Source organism: Phyllobates terribilis, unplaced genomic scaffold, assembly GCF_046119375.1.
Source record: "Phyllobates terribilis strain yellow unplaced genomic scaffold, ASM4611937v1 Scaffold_13__5_contigs__length_258822181, whole genome shotgun sequence".
NCBI lineage: Eukaryota > Metazoa > Chordata > Amphibia > Anura > Dendrobatidae > Phyllobates > Phyllobates terribilis.
Window position 1 is genome coordinate 181,760,209 of NW_027362773.1, and position 16,281 is coordinate 181,776,489.

Sequence of the window (16,281 nt, forward strand, 5' to 3'; positions counted from 1 at the left end):
ATACTTGCAATACAAGTCAATGAGAAGGTTAGAAAAACACCTGGAAGGTTCCTGAGTAGTGTTGAGCCACCCCCGTAGTGTTCGAGTTCGGTTCGGTTCGTCGAACACCCGTGTGTTCGCCGAACTGTTCGTCGAACTGTTGGTCGAACACCTTCGAACACCGTTAAAACCAATGGCAGGCAAACAAAAACACATAGAAACACATAGAAAACACCTTCAAAGGTGTCCAAAAGCTGACAAACTGCTCAGAAGACACAACTAACACATGGAAAAGTGACAAGTACATATAGTCATGCGAAAAGAAAAGAGGTGGAGGAGTAAAAGGAGGGGGAGACACAGATATAGGCATGTCATGCCCTTCTAAAATCCAAAAAGTGAGAAGCCGACACGTTCAGTCCGCTGCTGCCCGTGCCACCTCTGTGTCGCCGGGTTTGTGCCAGAGCCGCGGTGAACTCTGACGGCCAGCCCCACTCTCCCAATACTGGTGCCTGTCTGCTGGTGGGTCGAGCGAGCCCCCCTGTGGTGGAGGCAGCTCTAAGCTTTTTAATTTAAATTGTCTCTCTAATTTGAATAAATACACTTTAAATCCATTTACAAGGATCTATTGGAGGGCAAGTCTCATGCCAGCAGCCGCGTAATTCCAGCTCCAGTAGCGTCCACTAAAGCTGCTGCAGTTAAAAAGCTTTTATAAGGATCGAGCTCGGCTGTCCACCGCAAGGCATCCTACTGCCAGTCCGAGCCCCTATGCCTTGGGGTGCCTCCTGATGCTCTTCACTGAGTATCCCGGGGTCCCGAAGCATTTCCTTTGAAAAAATGAAGTGTCCAAACTACAGGTGGTGTAGCTTGCTTAACAGCCGGGATAATCCGCTGACTAGCAGACCCTGCTACTAGGCACAAAGTATTTCCTGGGCTAGATGCAGTTAAAAATTTGTAATTAGATACTCTCGTTGGATGCTGAGAAAGCATTCCATAGAGTCTCCTGGCACGCCATAAATGATTCTCTTAAAAAGCTTGGGGTAGGGGTCTAGGGGACCCTTTTATAGCCAAAATCACGGCCCTGTATCGCAATACGTCACCTAGGCTGAAGATAAATGGAACTGTAGCACCCTGAGGGCTCGGTTGCTACAGAGGTATTGCACCTCACCCAGAGGTGTGATATCTCACTCTCAGGTAAGGATGTAGTGTGGATCAGGACCCGACACCTGCATGCATTACACCACATTGCCGTGGGGCAGAGCGACCAATATGCCCCTGAGATGGGCACGACAGTCCCTGTCCCTGGCTGGAGTGGGGGGAGGGAACACTGAGGAAGGGGAACCCTGTAGTGCAGGAGCAGGGAGGAAGCAGTTCCTGGGTGCATTGAGAAGGGAGTATAAAAGGTGGGCACCATCTTAATTCAGTGCAGAGAAGTCTGAGCAGAAGTGGCAGGGAGCAGGGGCTCTGCATGAGCTCTGCTCCGGAGGCGGGCCTAGTAACAGAGGCCCAGGCCTGGAAGAGGGAGAAGGAAGGAAGAGGAGCGGAGAAGGCTCCAGGAATGAGGAACGAAGGGATCTCAGGGGTGCGGACGGGCGAGTCGCCACCGCACGCCCGAATCCACCTGCGTGGAGGGGTCAGGCCAAAGGGGGAGACCGATCCCCGAAACTAGTGGAGGCAGGAAACAACCCTCAGCTAGAAACAGGAGGCTTTGACATTTTATGTGGCGCAGCCCCTCGCTACACCCGCTAGGAAGGCACCACATAGGGTCAGGGAAACTGGCGCCAAGTTTACCAAGAGGAGGCCCGAGGCAGCTGGACAGAAGTGTTGGTAAGAAAGGCCAGACAAAGGACACACAAAGGGGGTCCTGTGAAGTGCTCCAAAGTTATCTGGGAGTTGTCTGAGCCCCTCACCAGGTGAGCACAGTACGACGTGGGCAGCCGTTACCTGCAGACGTGGTCTGGATAATAAGAACTGTGAGTAAAGGCCCTGGACTGCATCACTGACTCCGTGTCATTACTGCTGCTGCCCTGCACCATCACCCCCATCCTCCGCATACACTGCCCTGAGGCTATACTCCTCCCGTGGGGAGTTATGCTACGCTCTGCTGCACCCACAACACCAGCCTCAGCGGTCTGCCCTGGAGCGGCGGTTCACTCTGACCGCAATCCACGGGTGGCGTAGTCGGACATTTAAACATCAAAACCACATAAATAGTTCCGCCACTGGTTTGACCGCCCTGAGCCACGGAACCGGGTTGCCGCCACGGAGACTACAACCACCAGCATCCACCAAAAAGGGTCCGGCTTCGGGTGTCCTAAGGCCCAGGGGGCGCATCAGACCATTTTCATCACCTTTCACAATCACCAATGGGACAAGGCAGGGATGTTCTCTGTCCCCTCTCTTATACATCCTAGTGACGGAGCACCTGCTCTCATCAATTCGCCATAACCCCAATATTAGGTGGATTGAGGTGGGAGGCACCGAGTACAAGTGCTCTCTATTTGCTGATGATGTCCTAGTATATATCACTCAATCACATATATCCATCCATGCTGTTATGGCTGAAATAGATCACTTTGTTACATGGTCAAATTTTAAAATCAATGCAGCGAAGTCTGAGGCCCTCGATGTCTCCCTCCCCAAATCCATATAGGATTCCATCCAGTCCAACTTTCCCTTTGCCTGGCCCTCAGAGGGTATCAAATACTTAGGAATTCCTATTCATAGAGACCTCTCCCATCTATGTTATCTTAATTTTGGGCCCTTTATTGAACAACTCCAAACAGACCACGGTTGGCAAGTTAGAACTGTAAGATTCACTACGTGAACCACTGGTGTTTTGTGGAAAAGCACATGTACACTGTGTTCCAAATTATTATGCAAAAAGTGTTTAGGAGTGATAAGGGAAGAATTTGTTTGTTTGTCAGTTAAACTCATTGATGGTGATGTGTGTCAGGGCTCTTTATATCACTGTAAGCAATTGCAGACACCTGTGCTAATTAGTTTGGCAGGTGTGTCCAATGAAAGGCAAGACTACTTAAGAAGGCTGTCTCACATTATTAAGCAGCCTACATTTTCTGCCAAAATGGGAAAGAAAAAGGATGTGTCGGCTGCTGAGAAGCAACAAATTGTGGAGTGTTTAGGTCATGGCATGACTACAATCAACATTGTGCGATGATCAGGATGAAGTGTCTTGGCAATCAAGAATTATGTAGCTGATTCACAGTACACATGTGTGCGTGCTGATAAGGGCAAATTGAGGACTCTTTCCTACAGGCAATTACGTCAGGTTGAAAGAGCAGCGGCAAAAAAGCCTTGTCATAGCAGCAGACAAGTTTTTGAAGCTGCTTGTGCCTCCAACGTCCCCCGAACAACAAGATGCAGGGTCCTTCAGAGGTTTGCAGCTGTGCATACGCCATCCTGTTGACCTCCTCTATCCACTTCACACAAGCAGAAACGGCTCCAGTGGGCCAAACATTACATGAAGACTGATTTCAAAACTGTTTTGTTCACGGATGAGTGCCGTGCAGCGCTCGATGGTCCAGATGGATGGAGTGGAGGATGGCTGGTTGATGGACACCCCACGCAAACACGGCTACAGCGCCAACAAGGAGGAGGTGGAGTAATGTTTTGGGCTGGAATCATGGGGAGAGAGATTGTCGGCCCCTTTAGGATCCCTGAAGGCGCTAAAGATGAACTCCATAATGTATGTGGATTTTCTCAAACAGCACTTCCTTCCATGGTTCAAGAAGAAGAACCGTGTATTTCACAGCAAGATCATTTTTCTGCATGATAATGCACCATCTCATGCTGCACATAAAACATCTGCATCTCTGGCTGATATGGGCATAAAAGGGGACAAACTTATGGTGTGACCCCCATGCTCCCCTGACCTCTACCCCATTCAGAACCTTTGGAGCATCATTAAAAGGAGTGTCTATGATGGCGGGAGGCAGTTCACATCTAAGCAACAGCTCTGGGAGGGTATTCTGTCCTCATGCAAAACAATTGAAGCAGAAACCATCCAAAACCTGACAAATTCAATGGACGAGAGAGTTCAGAAGCTCCTTTCGAACAAGGGGTCCTATGTGAAAATGTAACATCACCTAGAATAATGTTTTGAGTTGAAAACTGTTTGATTTCAGTTTCTAACAACCTGCTAATGCTTATAATTTCAAAAATGACCATTTTTTTGGTCTTTATTAAAATGAAAAGGTTGATCGAAAAGTTTGGGGGATCTAAGAGTGTGGCAACCCAGTAGTCATGATTACTTCAAATTCTGACAATATGAGGGTCATGCTGCAGGTAGTGCAGCAAGAAGGCACTTATGTGTCTTGCGCATCTCGGAGCCCCAAAATTATTTTCCGGGCTAGATGCAGCTAAAAATTATTATTAATTTTAAATTGGGTGAAGCTTTAGTATAGATGGCCTAATAGGATCAGTGCTGCACACTGCTACAAAGCCCAAATTATTTTCCAGTCAAGATACAGATAAACATGATTAGTATTTTTAAATCTGGTGGAGTTTATTATAGATGGCCTAATAGAATCAGTGCTGCACACTGCTACAAAGCCCAAATTATTTTCCAGCCAAGATACAGATAAACATGATTAGTAATTTGAAAGCTTAAAACGGTTGGTAGGGTGATTTTAACCAATCATCAAGCTTTTACTCTCCCCAGGATGACACAGGGGTAGAAAAGTCGTTTCGGATCCATGATTTGTTCATCTTTATGAACGTGAGTCTGTCTACATTATCAGTGGAGAGCCGCGTGCGCTTATCTGTCAGCACACCACCAGCAGCGCTGAACACACGTTCAGACAGAACGCTGGCTGCGGGGCATGACAAGATCTCCAAGGCGTAAGTGGCTAGCTCCGGCCATTTATCCAGATTGGAAGCCCAAAAAGAGCAAGGGTCCAGTGACACAGTCGTGGCTTCAATGTTTACTTGGAGATACTCCTGTACCATCGTCTCTAGGCGTTGACTATGTGTCAGACTTCTTGTCTCCTGTGGCCTTGCAAAGGATGGGCTAAAAAAGTGGTGAAATGATTCCGCAAAATTGATGTTACCAGCAGATACTGTGGTTCTGTTACGGTTTGAGTGCTGAACACTTGACGGTCCCACGGTTGGCAAGTTGGAACTGTGAGATTCACTACGTGCACCACTGGTATTTTGTGGAAAAGCACATGTAAGATTCTGCAACAGTCTCTGCTGATACTCCTGCATGCGTGCATCCCTTTCTATGGCAGGAATAATTTCTGCAAATTTACTTTTGTACCGGGGATCTAACAGTGTGGCAACACAGTAGTCAGGATTATTTCTAATTCTCACAATTCGAGGGTCATGTTGCAGGTAGTGCAGCAAGAAGGCACTCATGTGTGTTGCGCATCCAGGAGCACCAAGTCCCTGTTGTGTTGGTGGCGAGGTAACAATCATGCTTCCTTCCTCTGTCCTCTCCCCCCAACCTCGCACAACAGAAATGTGATCAAGGTCTCCCTCATCTGATGAGTCTTCCATCAGTTCGTCCTCCACTTCTTACTGGGCTCCTGCACCTTCCTCACTAGTTTGGCTGCTACCATGCGCCCTGGTAAAACCATCTCCCCCACCCTCACATGCCTGCTGCCTTGGTGCTGCCGACCGTCTGGACCTTGCAGATGTTAGCCCTTCCGCATACAACTCCTCCTCCTCTACTTCCTCCACCTCCTCTTGTGCCACCACCTGACTCCGAATTCTGTTTAACATGTGCTCCAGCATGTAAATCACCGGAATAGTCATGCTGATAATGGCATCGTCAGCACTAAACATCTTCGTCGCCATTTCAAAACTGTGCAGAAGGGTGCATAGGTCCCTGATCTGAGACCACTCCTCCAGCGTGATTTGCCCCACCTCTGGATCTCATTGGCCCAGGCTGTACGTCAGAACGTATTGCACCAGGGCTTGTCGGTGCTGCCACAGTCGCTGCAACATGTGCAGAGTTGAATTCCACCGGGTAGGCACATCGCATTTTAGCCGGTGAAGTGGCAGGCCCAACGACTTCTGTAGAGATGTAAGTCGCTGAGCTGCGGGATGCGAACGGCGAAAGTGAGCACACAGCCACCGTGCCCTCTGCAGAAGGCCATCTAGTCTAGGATAGTGGGCTAAAAATTGCTGGACAACCAGGTTCAACACGTGAGCCATACAAGGCACGTGTGTGACATTGCCCCGGCGAAGGGCCGCACCCAGGTTTGCAGCATTGTCGCACACGGCCTTCCCTGGTTTCAGGTCCAGTGGAGACAACCATTCATGAAATTGGTTCTCCAGAGCTGACCACAACTCCTCAGCTGTGTGACTCACATTTCCCAGACATTTCAATGTAAAAACCGCCTGATGACGTTGAGCCCTACTGCCAGCATAGTAAGGAGGTGTGCAGGATCCCTTCTGCGCAGTTAGAAAGCTTGTGGCATGACCAGATAGGCTTTGGGTGCAGGTGGAAGACCGAGAGGAGGTTGAGGAGGCAGAAGCAGTGGAGGAACATTGACATAAAGAGGATTGACGCACAACTCGTGGGGACGGCAAGACTTGGACAGCAGCCCCTTGTCCTGCTGTCACCATAGTTACCCAGTGCCCAGTCAGCGACATGTAACGCCCCTGTCCATGCCTACTCGTCCAAGTGTCTGTGGTGAAATGCACCCTGTCACACACAGAGTTTCTCAAAGAAGCGGTGATGTTGTGTGCGACATGCTGGTGGAGCGCAGGCACACCTTTCTTTGAGAAGTAGTGCCGACTGGGCATCTGGTACTGGGGCACTGCGACGGACATAAGGTTTCGAAAATCCTCTGTGTCCACCAGGCGGAAAGGCAGCATTTCTGTAGCCAAGAACTTGCAGATGGTGAAATTCAACCTCTTAGCTTTCTCATGGCTAGGAGGAAATGGTCTTTTACTTGTCCACATCTGAGGGACTGAGGGCTGGCTATTGTGCTTAGACGGGGTTGATAAGTGTGTCCCCGGCAAACTGCCGGTCTGTGAGGAAGATGCAGGCGGACATGTTAGGTTGCCTTGATCCAAAGGTGGTGCTATCGATGTCGGACAGCGCTCAACACCAGCTGGTGTTACCACCTCCAAAGAAAATGATGACCTGCCAATCACGCTGACTGTTGCGTGTAAAGAGGTGGCAGGTCTGCGCCCCCAAACAGGTGTGACTGCTGTCCCCCCAGTCACAGAGGATGAAGAGGCCGCGGATGCACAAGATATGGCAGACGGTGGTTGGCCCGGCCGGCTAGGCCGCATTGTAGCACACTGAGCTTCCCACTGCAACTTATGCTTCATGTCCATGTGCCGGTTCATGCATGAAGTACTCAAACTATGTATTTTTTGGCCTCTACTTAGCTTTTGCTGACAAATGTTACAGATAACACGAGTTGGGTCATCTTTATCGATCTGAAAAAGTGCCCAGGCTATGCAAGGCTTAGCACCCATGCGACCTGAAGAGCCACCACGACTTGTGGTGAGAGGCAGAGTTGTGTTTGAGGATGCAGTTGTTGACGTGCTTCCAGTACTACGTCTCTGTCCAGGAAGGTGCAACCTGACCTCGTCGTCACTAGCATCTTCCTCCACCTCCTCTGCTGACCTCATCTCTTGGCTGACTGTGGGTTGACAGTAAGTGGGATCTCCAACCTCATCATCATCACCCTGTGCGTTATCACTCCCATCGTCCTCAGAGCCAACCTGTTCCTGCCCTGACAAAAAACTAAAGTTGTCGCTCCAATCAGGTATTTGAGTCTTATCATCGTCTTCCTCATTGTCTCCACCAACAGGAGTTACAGTTTGGGAATGAGGGTCTACATTATGGTCAGAACCTTCTGCGTCTGGTCCTGGATCCGACTCATAAAGATTCTGGGCATCAGTGCAGATCATTTCCTCGTCTGGATTCACAGAAGCGCTGGAGTCGACCTCTGATTCCCAGGATATAGTATGAGTAAACAGCTCTGCAGACTCAACCATCTGTTCTACCTCATACTCAGACGGGCAGCTGGAGATTTGGGAGCTGTGAGGAAGCAAGTGCGATTGGGGTGACACCTTTGAGGACTGGAGTATTTGTGATGTTGAAGTTGATGTGGAGGAGAGCCCACTTAAAGGAGCACTTGATATCCGTTGAAGCACCTGCTGTTTTTGTGCCTCATCTGGAATTTGTAGCGATTGGCATGGCCGTAAGAAAGGGATCTTATCACATTGTCCGCTAAAAGAAGTAGACATTTTAGTTTGGCTGGAAGATGGTCTTTCTTCTGCAGATGTTACTGTTGCTTTAACACCTACCCCACGGACACAACCTTTTTTCCCCTTCCCAACACGCCTATTCCCCTTTCCACCAGCAGCAGGCCTTTTTCCACTCATTTTGGTGGTTAACTAATTAACAACTCTGGAGTTGTTTGCACAAAAAAACAATGGATGGGAGCCGAGCAGAGCTGAGTGGCCAAACTGTGGTATTAGGCCAAAACTATTGGCTGGGTTAGATGCAGAAAAAAATTATATTTAATTTGCAACCTGATGGAGGTCAGTATAGATGGACTAATAGAGAAAGTCCCACACACTGCTAGAAGGCCAAATATTTTTTCAGAGCTAGATGCAGAAAAAAATATATTCAGTTTGCAACCTGATGGAGGTCTGTATAGATGGATTAATAGAACAAGTCCCACACACAGCTAGAAGCCCAATATTTTTTCAGAGGTAGATGCAGAAAAAAATATATTCAGTTTGCAACCTGATGGAGGTCAGTATAGATGGACTAATACAACAAGTCCCACACACAGCTACAAGCCCAATATTTTTTCAGAGGTAGATGCAGAAAAAAATATATTCAGTTTGCAACCTGATGGAGTTCAGTATAGATGGACTAATACAAAAAGTCCCATACACAGCTAGAAGCCCAATATTTTTTAAGAGGTAGATGCAGAAAAAAATATATTCAGTTTGCAACCTGATGGAGGTCTGTATAGATGGATTAATAGAACAAGTCCCACACACAGCTAGAAGCCCAATATTTTTTCAGAGGTAGATGCAGAAAAAAATATATACAGTTTGCAACCTGATGGAGGTCAGTATAGATGGACTAATACATCAAGTCCCACACACAGCTAGAAGCCCAATATTTTTTCAGAGGTAGATGCAGAAAAAAAAATATTCAGTTTGCAACCTGATGGAGGTCTGTATAGATGGATTAATAGAACAAGTCCCACACACAGCTAGAAGCCCAATATTTTTTCAGAGGTAGATGCAGAAAAAAATATATTCAGTTTGCAACCTGATGGAGGTCTGTATAGATGGATTAATAGAACAAGTCCCACACACAGCTAGAAGCCCAATATTTTTTCAGAGGTAGATGCAGAAAAAAATATATTCAGTTTGCAACCTGATGGAGGTCAGTATAGATGGACTAATACAACAAGTCCCACACACAGCTAGAAGCCCAATATTTTTTCAGAGGTAGATGCAGAAAAAAATATATTCAGTTTGCAACCTGATGGAGGTCTGTATAGATGGATTAATAGAACAAGTCCCACACACAGCTAGAAGCCCAATATTTTTTCAGAGGTAGATGAAGAAAAAAATATATGCAGTTTGCAACCTGATGGAGGTCAGTATAGATGGACTAATACAACAAGTCCCACACACAGCTAGAAGCCCAATATTTTTTCAGAGCTAGATGCAGAAAAAAATTATATTCAATTTGCAACCTGATGGAGGTCAGTATAGATGGACTAATAGAATGATGCTATGCCCAAAAGATTTTACTTCACTAGGTGCAGTAAAAAAATTGGTATTCTATACACAGGTGGTATATCTTGCAACACAGATAGGCTACTCCACTGACTAACACACTCTGCAATAGGCCAAAAAGGATTAGCTTTGCTAGATTCAGCCAAATGCTGTGAAAAAAACTTGCACAGCAGTGGCACAGACCTGCCTGGCAAAAACTGATAGGAACTGATGTAACCTAGTCCTGAAAAGGACTCCAATTACAATTAGTCTTTACTCCCACAATCTATCTATTTAAGAGCACAGACCTGCCTGATAAAAGTCGTAGGAAATGCTGTAACCTACTCCTTAAAAGGACTGCAATCACAACTATTCCCTACTCCCAAGCTATCTGTAGATTTGTGCGAAAATTGGCTTGAAATTAACAAGGTATAGCGCACACAGCAACAGCGGTGCCGTCTAACACGCAGCTGCAGCAGTGAGAAAATGGTGGCGACGGGGAAAATGGCTTGGTCTTATAGGGCAAGGACATGTGACATACACTGCCAATGACACATGCCCTTGCTTGTGTGAAAAAAAGCACTTCGCTCCGTGTGTGCGCTGCTGATAGGCTGACAGATTGCACCTCCCCACTGTAAATGCGGGAAAGAGAAAAAAAAAATGGAGATCTTCATTGTTCCTGCAGAGATCCATCCCCTGCCCCTCCCCCCACCCCGCTGTACACTCAAACTGCGTATTAACATTAATTTTCATCATTACTGAGAAAAAATCCAGTTATGATTTTGGTGCACGAACAGTTATCGAACATAACCTCAAACAGCCGAATTTTTCTCAAATTGTTCGTGTTCGCCGAACGGCTCGAACACCGCCCAAAACAGCTCGAATTTGAGATTGGCGAACAGTTCGAGTAGAACAACGCTCATCTCTATTCCTGAGTGACGTTCGCAGCATTTTGCGAGCAAAAACAAAAACAAACTCAAACGATGCCCAAAACAATTCTTAGTAAAACATCACTAAACTATGTTTACAAAAATGCTGGAAAACACTAAAAAGGGTGATTCTGGAAAAGAATCACTGTCGTTTCTTGAAGCCGTTTCGGCTTGAAATCCTTGTCAGTTTCAACCACCTAGAAAAAGTGTCATGCGAACATTGGCACAAGTCATAGAGTACGATTGCTTGTTGTGACATAGATAATATGAGTTTTGCTTCATGAAGTCAAGTTTAACTTTCGAGTTAAACTTTCTTGATAGATAGATCTTTTTTGCCATGTGGAATTTCACTTTCTCTTTTTATGTTAAACCATGTGCATTGGCAAATTGATTGTGAGGAGAAAGATAAAACCGCTGTGCACAAAAAAATTCTCAATTTCCACTGAGATTTGAACTCAGACAGCTAGATTCTGAGGCAAGAGTGCTAACCATTACACCATGGAACCACAAACAAACAAAGCTGGCTGGATTTTTTTTTGAAAATGGTAAAAGAGCATGTGTAAATTGTGGAAATGTGAGAAATTCACTCTGAATCCATTGATCTGAGTTCAAATCTCAGTGGAACCTGGGAAATTCATACATTATGAGGAAAATAGGTTCTAAAGCTGTTCTGCAAATGTATATCTAATACACAGTGGTAAATTAATATCTCCTTCCTTTTTATTCCACAAGTGGGCTTAAAGTTCCATGATATCACAACAAGGACAGTTTTAAAATGTTGATGAAATCTGGCTAATAATTAGCGTGCTGGATCTATTAGCTGGAAAAAGGGTGAGAAAAAAAGAAATTGCAAAACTTCTGCTCATCCAGAAGTTACTAAAGATTTTTCATGGTTTGCTAAAAGGTTCCACCAGCATAGAAGGGGATTCTTTACTGTCAGAGCCGTGAGACTGTGGAACTCTCTGGGAGAGGAAGTGGTGATTTCCAAATCACTTAATGAGTTCAAGAGCGGCCTGGATGACTTTCTTGAGAACAATAAAATTACATCTTATGCTTAGTGATAGTTAATTAATCCAGGGATTTAATCTGACTGCCAGATTGGTGTCGGGAAGCGAATTTTTCCTCAATGATGTAAATTGGCCTATACCGCATGTTTTTTTTTTGTCTTCCCCTGGATCAACGCTGCGGAATAGCTGCAGTGCACAAGAAATAGGCTGAAATGGATGGACGCTTGTATTTTTTCAGCCTTATAAACTATGTATGTAACTATGTATGTTCCATCGGAAAAATAATTCAAGTAGAGTTGGTGCAAATCAAAGTTCATATCCCAGTCCATCAGTCACGGCAGTGGTCTTTGATCGCTGGAAGAAAGGAGGATTTGCACCACATACCTGATGGCACCCTCTGAGTTTTGTTTGATTGGTGGTGTGATGCACAAGTGACATCGCACCAGGTTAACTAATCAATAGAAGATCTACAGATGCTGTTAAGCTGGTTCTACAAATACGATCCAAAGATTACAGACCATTTCCGTGGGGAATAGACTTGGGAATGTGCAAATTGATCTATTCAGATAATTAGTCAAAAAGTTACATGAAGTTATACATAGTCAGCAGGATTTGAACCTGCGCAGGGAGACCCCAATGGATTTCTAGTCCATCGCCTTAACCACTCGGCCACAACTACTCTGATGCTGTTTCATGTTTATGAGTTTCACTCCTTTTCTTATAGCACCATGATCAATATCAGTGATTATCCTTCTGGAAGACATTTCAGAAAATGGAAGATTTCAATTGGAAACAAAGTTACAGTCCTCACTGAAATGAAGAAATCTGATTTAAAGGTATCATCAATTGGAACCTTGTACAGTTCAAGGTCTTTTAAATTTAATAAGGCGGATTTCGAGTGACTTTGTTCCAAACACCTCCTGAAAAAGGCTTTGAAAATGCTCAAAAGTTTGAACAGATTCATTTCCATGCAAAAAGACTTGCTGTTCATATGATCAGGTATTGAGAGTCTTTTAACCTCATCAAGTTTCACAAAATGCCAAGCGGTTAACAGAAGTGAGCATATCATTTTTCAGGTATATTTTGCTTGCTTTATACTTGCAACACAAGTCAATGAGAAGGTTAGAAAGACCCCTGGATGGTTCCTGAGTGACATTCGCAGCATTTTGCGAGCAAAAAAAAACCGAAAACAAACTCAATCGATGCCCAAAACAATTCTTAGAAAAACATCACCAAACTATGTTTACATAAACGCTGGAAAACACTAAAAAGGGTGATTCAGGAAAAGAATCGCTGTCGTTTCTTGAAGCAGTTTTGGCTTGAAATCCTTGTCAGTTTCAACCACCTGGAAAAAGAGTCATGCAAACATTGGCACAAGTCATAGAATACGGCTGCTTGTGTGACATAGATAGTATGAGTTTTGCTTCATGAAGTCAAGTTTAACTTTTGAGTTAAACTGTCTTGATAGATAGATCTTTTTTGCCATGTGGATTTTAACTTTCTCTTTTTATGTTAAACAATGTGCATTGGCAAATTGAGTGTGAGCAGGAAAGATAAAAACACTGGGCACAAAGAATTTCTAAGGTTCCACTGAGATTTGAACTCAGATCGCTAGATTCAGAGCACATGGTTCTAAACATTACACCATGGAAACATATCACCAATTATGCTGGCTGGTTTTTCTTTTGAAAACGGTAAAAGAGCATGTGTAAATTGTGGAAATGTGAGAAATTCACTCTGAATCCAGTGATCTGAGTTCAAATATCAATGGAACCTGGGAAATTCATGCATTATGATGAAAACAGGTTCTAAAGCTGTTCTGCAAATGTATATCTAATACACAGTGGTAAATTAATATCTCCTCCCTTTTTATTCCGCAAGTGTGCTTAACGTTCCATGATATCACAACAAGGACAGTTTAAAATGTTGATGAAATCTGGCTAATAATTAGCGTGCTGGATCTATTAGCTGGAAAAAGGGTGAGAAAAAAAGAAATTGCAAAACTTCTGCTCATCCAGAAGTCACTAAAGATTTTTCATGGTGTGCTAAAAGGTTTCATCGGAAAGATAATTCAAGTAGAGTTGGTGCAAATCAAAGTTCATATCCCAGTCCATCAGTCACGGCAGTGGTCTGTGTTCGCTGGAAAAAAGGAAGAGTTGCACCACATACCTGATGGCACCCTCTGAGCTTTCTTTTGATTGGTGGTGTGATGCACAAGTGACATCGCACCAGGCTGAATAATCAAAAGAAATCTACAGATGCTGTTAAGCTGGTTCTACAAATCCGATCAAAAGATTACAGACCATTTCCGTGGGGGGTTGATTTTGGAATGTGGAAATTTATCTACTCAGATAATTTGTCAAAATATTACATGAAGTTAAATGTAGTCGGCAGGATTTAAACTTACATGGAGAGAACCCAATAGATTTCTACCCCATCACCTTAACCACTCAGCCACAGATACTCTGATGCTGTTTCATGTTTATGAGTTTCACTCCTTTTCTTATAGCACCATGATCAATATCAGTGATTATCCTTCTGGAAGACATTTCAGAAAATGGAAGATTTCAATTGGAAACAAAGTTACAGTCCTCACTGAAATGAAGAAATCTGATTTAAAGGTATCATCAATTGGAACCTTGTACAATTCAAAGTCTTTTAAAATTCATAAGGCGGATTTCGAGTGACTTTGTTCCAAACACCTCCTGAAAAAGGCTTTGAAAATGCTCAAAAAGTTTGAACAGATTCATTTCCATGCAAAAAGACTTGCTGTTCATATGATCAGGTATTGAGCGTCTTTTAACCTCATCAAGTTTCACAAAACGCCAAGCGGTTAACAGAAGTGAGCATATCATTTTTCAGGTATATTTTGCTTGCTTTATACTTGCAACACAAGTCAATGAGAAGGTTAGAAAGACCCCTGGAAGGTTCCTGAGTGACGTTCGCAGCATTTTGCGAGCAAAAAAAAAACTAAAACAAACTCAATCGATGCCCAAAACAATACTTCGAAAAACATCACCAAACTATGTTTACAAAAATGCTGGAAAACACTAAAAAGGGTGATTCAGGAAAAGAATCGCTGTCTTTTCTTGAAGCCGTTTTGGCTTGAAATCCTTGTCAGTTTCAACCACCTGCAATAAGTGTCATGCGAACATTGGCACAAGTCATGGAGTACGGTTGCTTGATGTGACATAGATGGTATGAGTTTTGTTTCATGAAGTCAAGTTTAACTTTTGAGTTAAACTTTCTTGATAGATAGATCTTTTTTGCCATGTGGATTTTAACTTTCTCTTTTTATGTTAAACCATGTGCATTGGCAAATTGAGTGTCAGCAGAAAAGATAAAACTGCTGTGCACAAAGAATTTTTCAGGTTCCACTGAGATTTGAACTCAGATAGCTGGATTCAGAGTCCAGAGTGCTAACCATTACACCATAGAACCAAATGAACAATGAAACTGGCTGGATTTTCTTTTGAAAATGGTAAAGAGCATGTGTAAATTGTGGAAATGTGAGAAATTCACTCTGAATCCAGTGATCTGAGTTCAAATCTCAGTGGAACCTGGGAAATTCATGCATTATGATGAAAACAGGTTCTAAAGCTGTTCTGCAAATGTATATCTAATACACAGTGGTAAATTAATATCTCCTCCCTTTTTATTCCACTAGTGTGCTTAAAGTTCCATGATATCACAACAAGGACAGTTTTAAAATGTTGATGAAATCTGGCTAATAATTAGCGTGCTGGATCTATTAGCTGGAAAAAGGGTGAGGAAAAAAGAAATTGCAAAACTTCTGCTCATCCAGAAGTCACTAAAGATTTTTCATGATGTGCTAAAAGGTTCCATCGGAAAGATAATTCAAGTAGAATTGGTACAAATCAAAGTTCATATCCCAGTCCATCAGTCACATCAGTGGTCTGTGCTCGCTGGAAAAAAGGAGGATTTGCACCACATACCTGATGGCACCCTCTGAGCTTTGTTTGATTGGTGGTGTGATGCACAAGTGACATCACACCATGCTGACTAATCAAAAGAAGATCTACAGATGCTGTTAAGATGGTTCTACAAATACGATCCAAAGATTACACACCATTTCCTTGGGGGATAGACTTGGGAATGTGCAATTTGATCTACTCAGATAATTAGTCAAAATATTACATGAATTTATACATAGCTGGCAGGATTATGAACCTGCGTGGGGAGACCCCAAAGGATTTCTAGTCCATCGCCTTAACCACTCGGCCACAACTACTCAGACGCTGTTTCATTCTTATGAGTTTCACTCCTTTTCTTATAGCACCATGATAAATATCAGTGATTCTCCTTCTGGAAGACATTTCAGAAAATGGAAGATTTCAATTGGAAACAAAATTCGAGGCCTCACTGAAATGTAAAAATCTGATTTAAATGTATCATCAATTGGAACCTTGTACAGTTCAAGGTTTTTTAAAATTCATAAGTAGTGTTGAGCCACCCCCGTAGTGTTCGAGTTCGGTTCGGTTCGTCTAACACCCGTGTGTACGCTGAACTGTTCGTCGAACACCTTCGAACACCGTTAAAACCAATGGCAGGCAAACAAAAACACATAGAAACACATAGAAACCACCTTCAAAGGTATCCAAAAGCTGACAATCTGC

General features: G+C 44.0%; 2 non-coding genes across 2 annotated transcripts; both read right to left on the reverse strand.

The window, feature by feature from the left end:
• Positions 1 to 12,241: 12,241 nt before the first annotated feature.
• TRNAS-AGA (transfer RNA serine (anticodon AGA)) lies at positions 12,242 to 12,323 on the reverse strand. Its single transcript has one exon. It is a non-coding gene; the product is annotated as a tRNA-Ser (tRNA).
• Positions 12,324 to 15,013: 2,690 nt separating this feature from the next.
• Positions 15,014 to 15,085, reverse strand: TRNAQ-CUG (transfer RNA glutamine (anticodon CUG)). Its single transcript has one exon. It is a non-coding gene; the product is annotated as a tRNA-Gln (tRNA).
• Between the last annotated feature and the right edge of the window lie 1,196 nt (positions 15,086 to 16,281).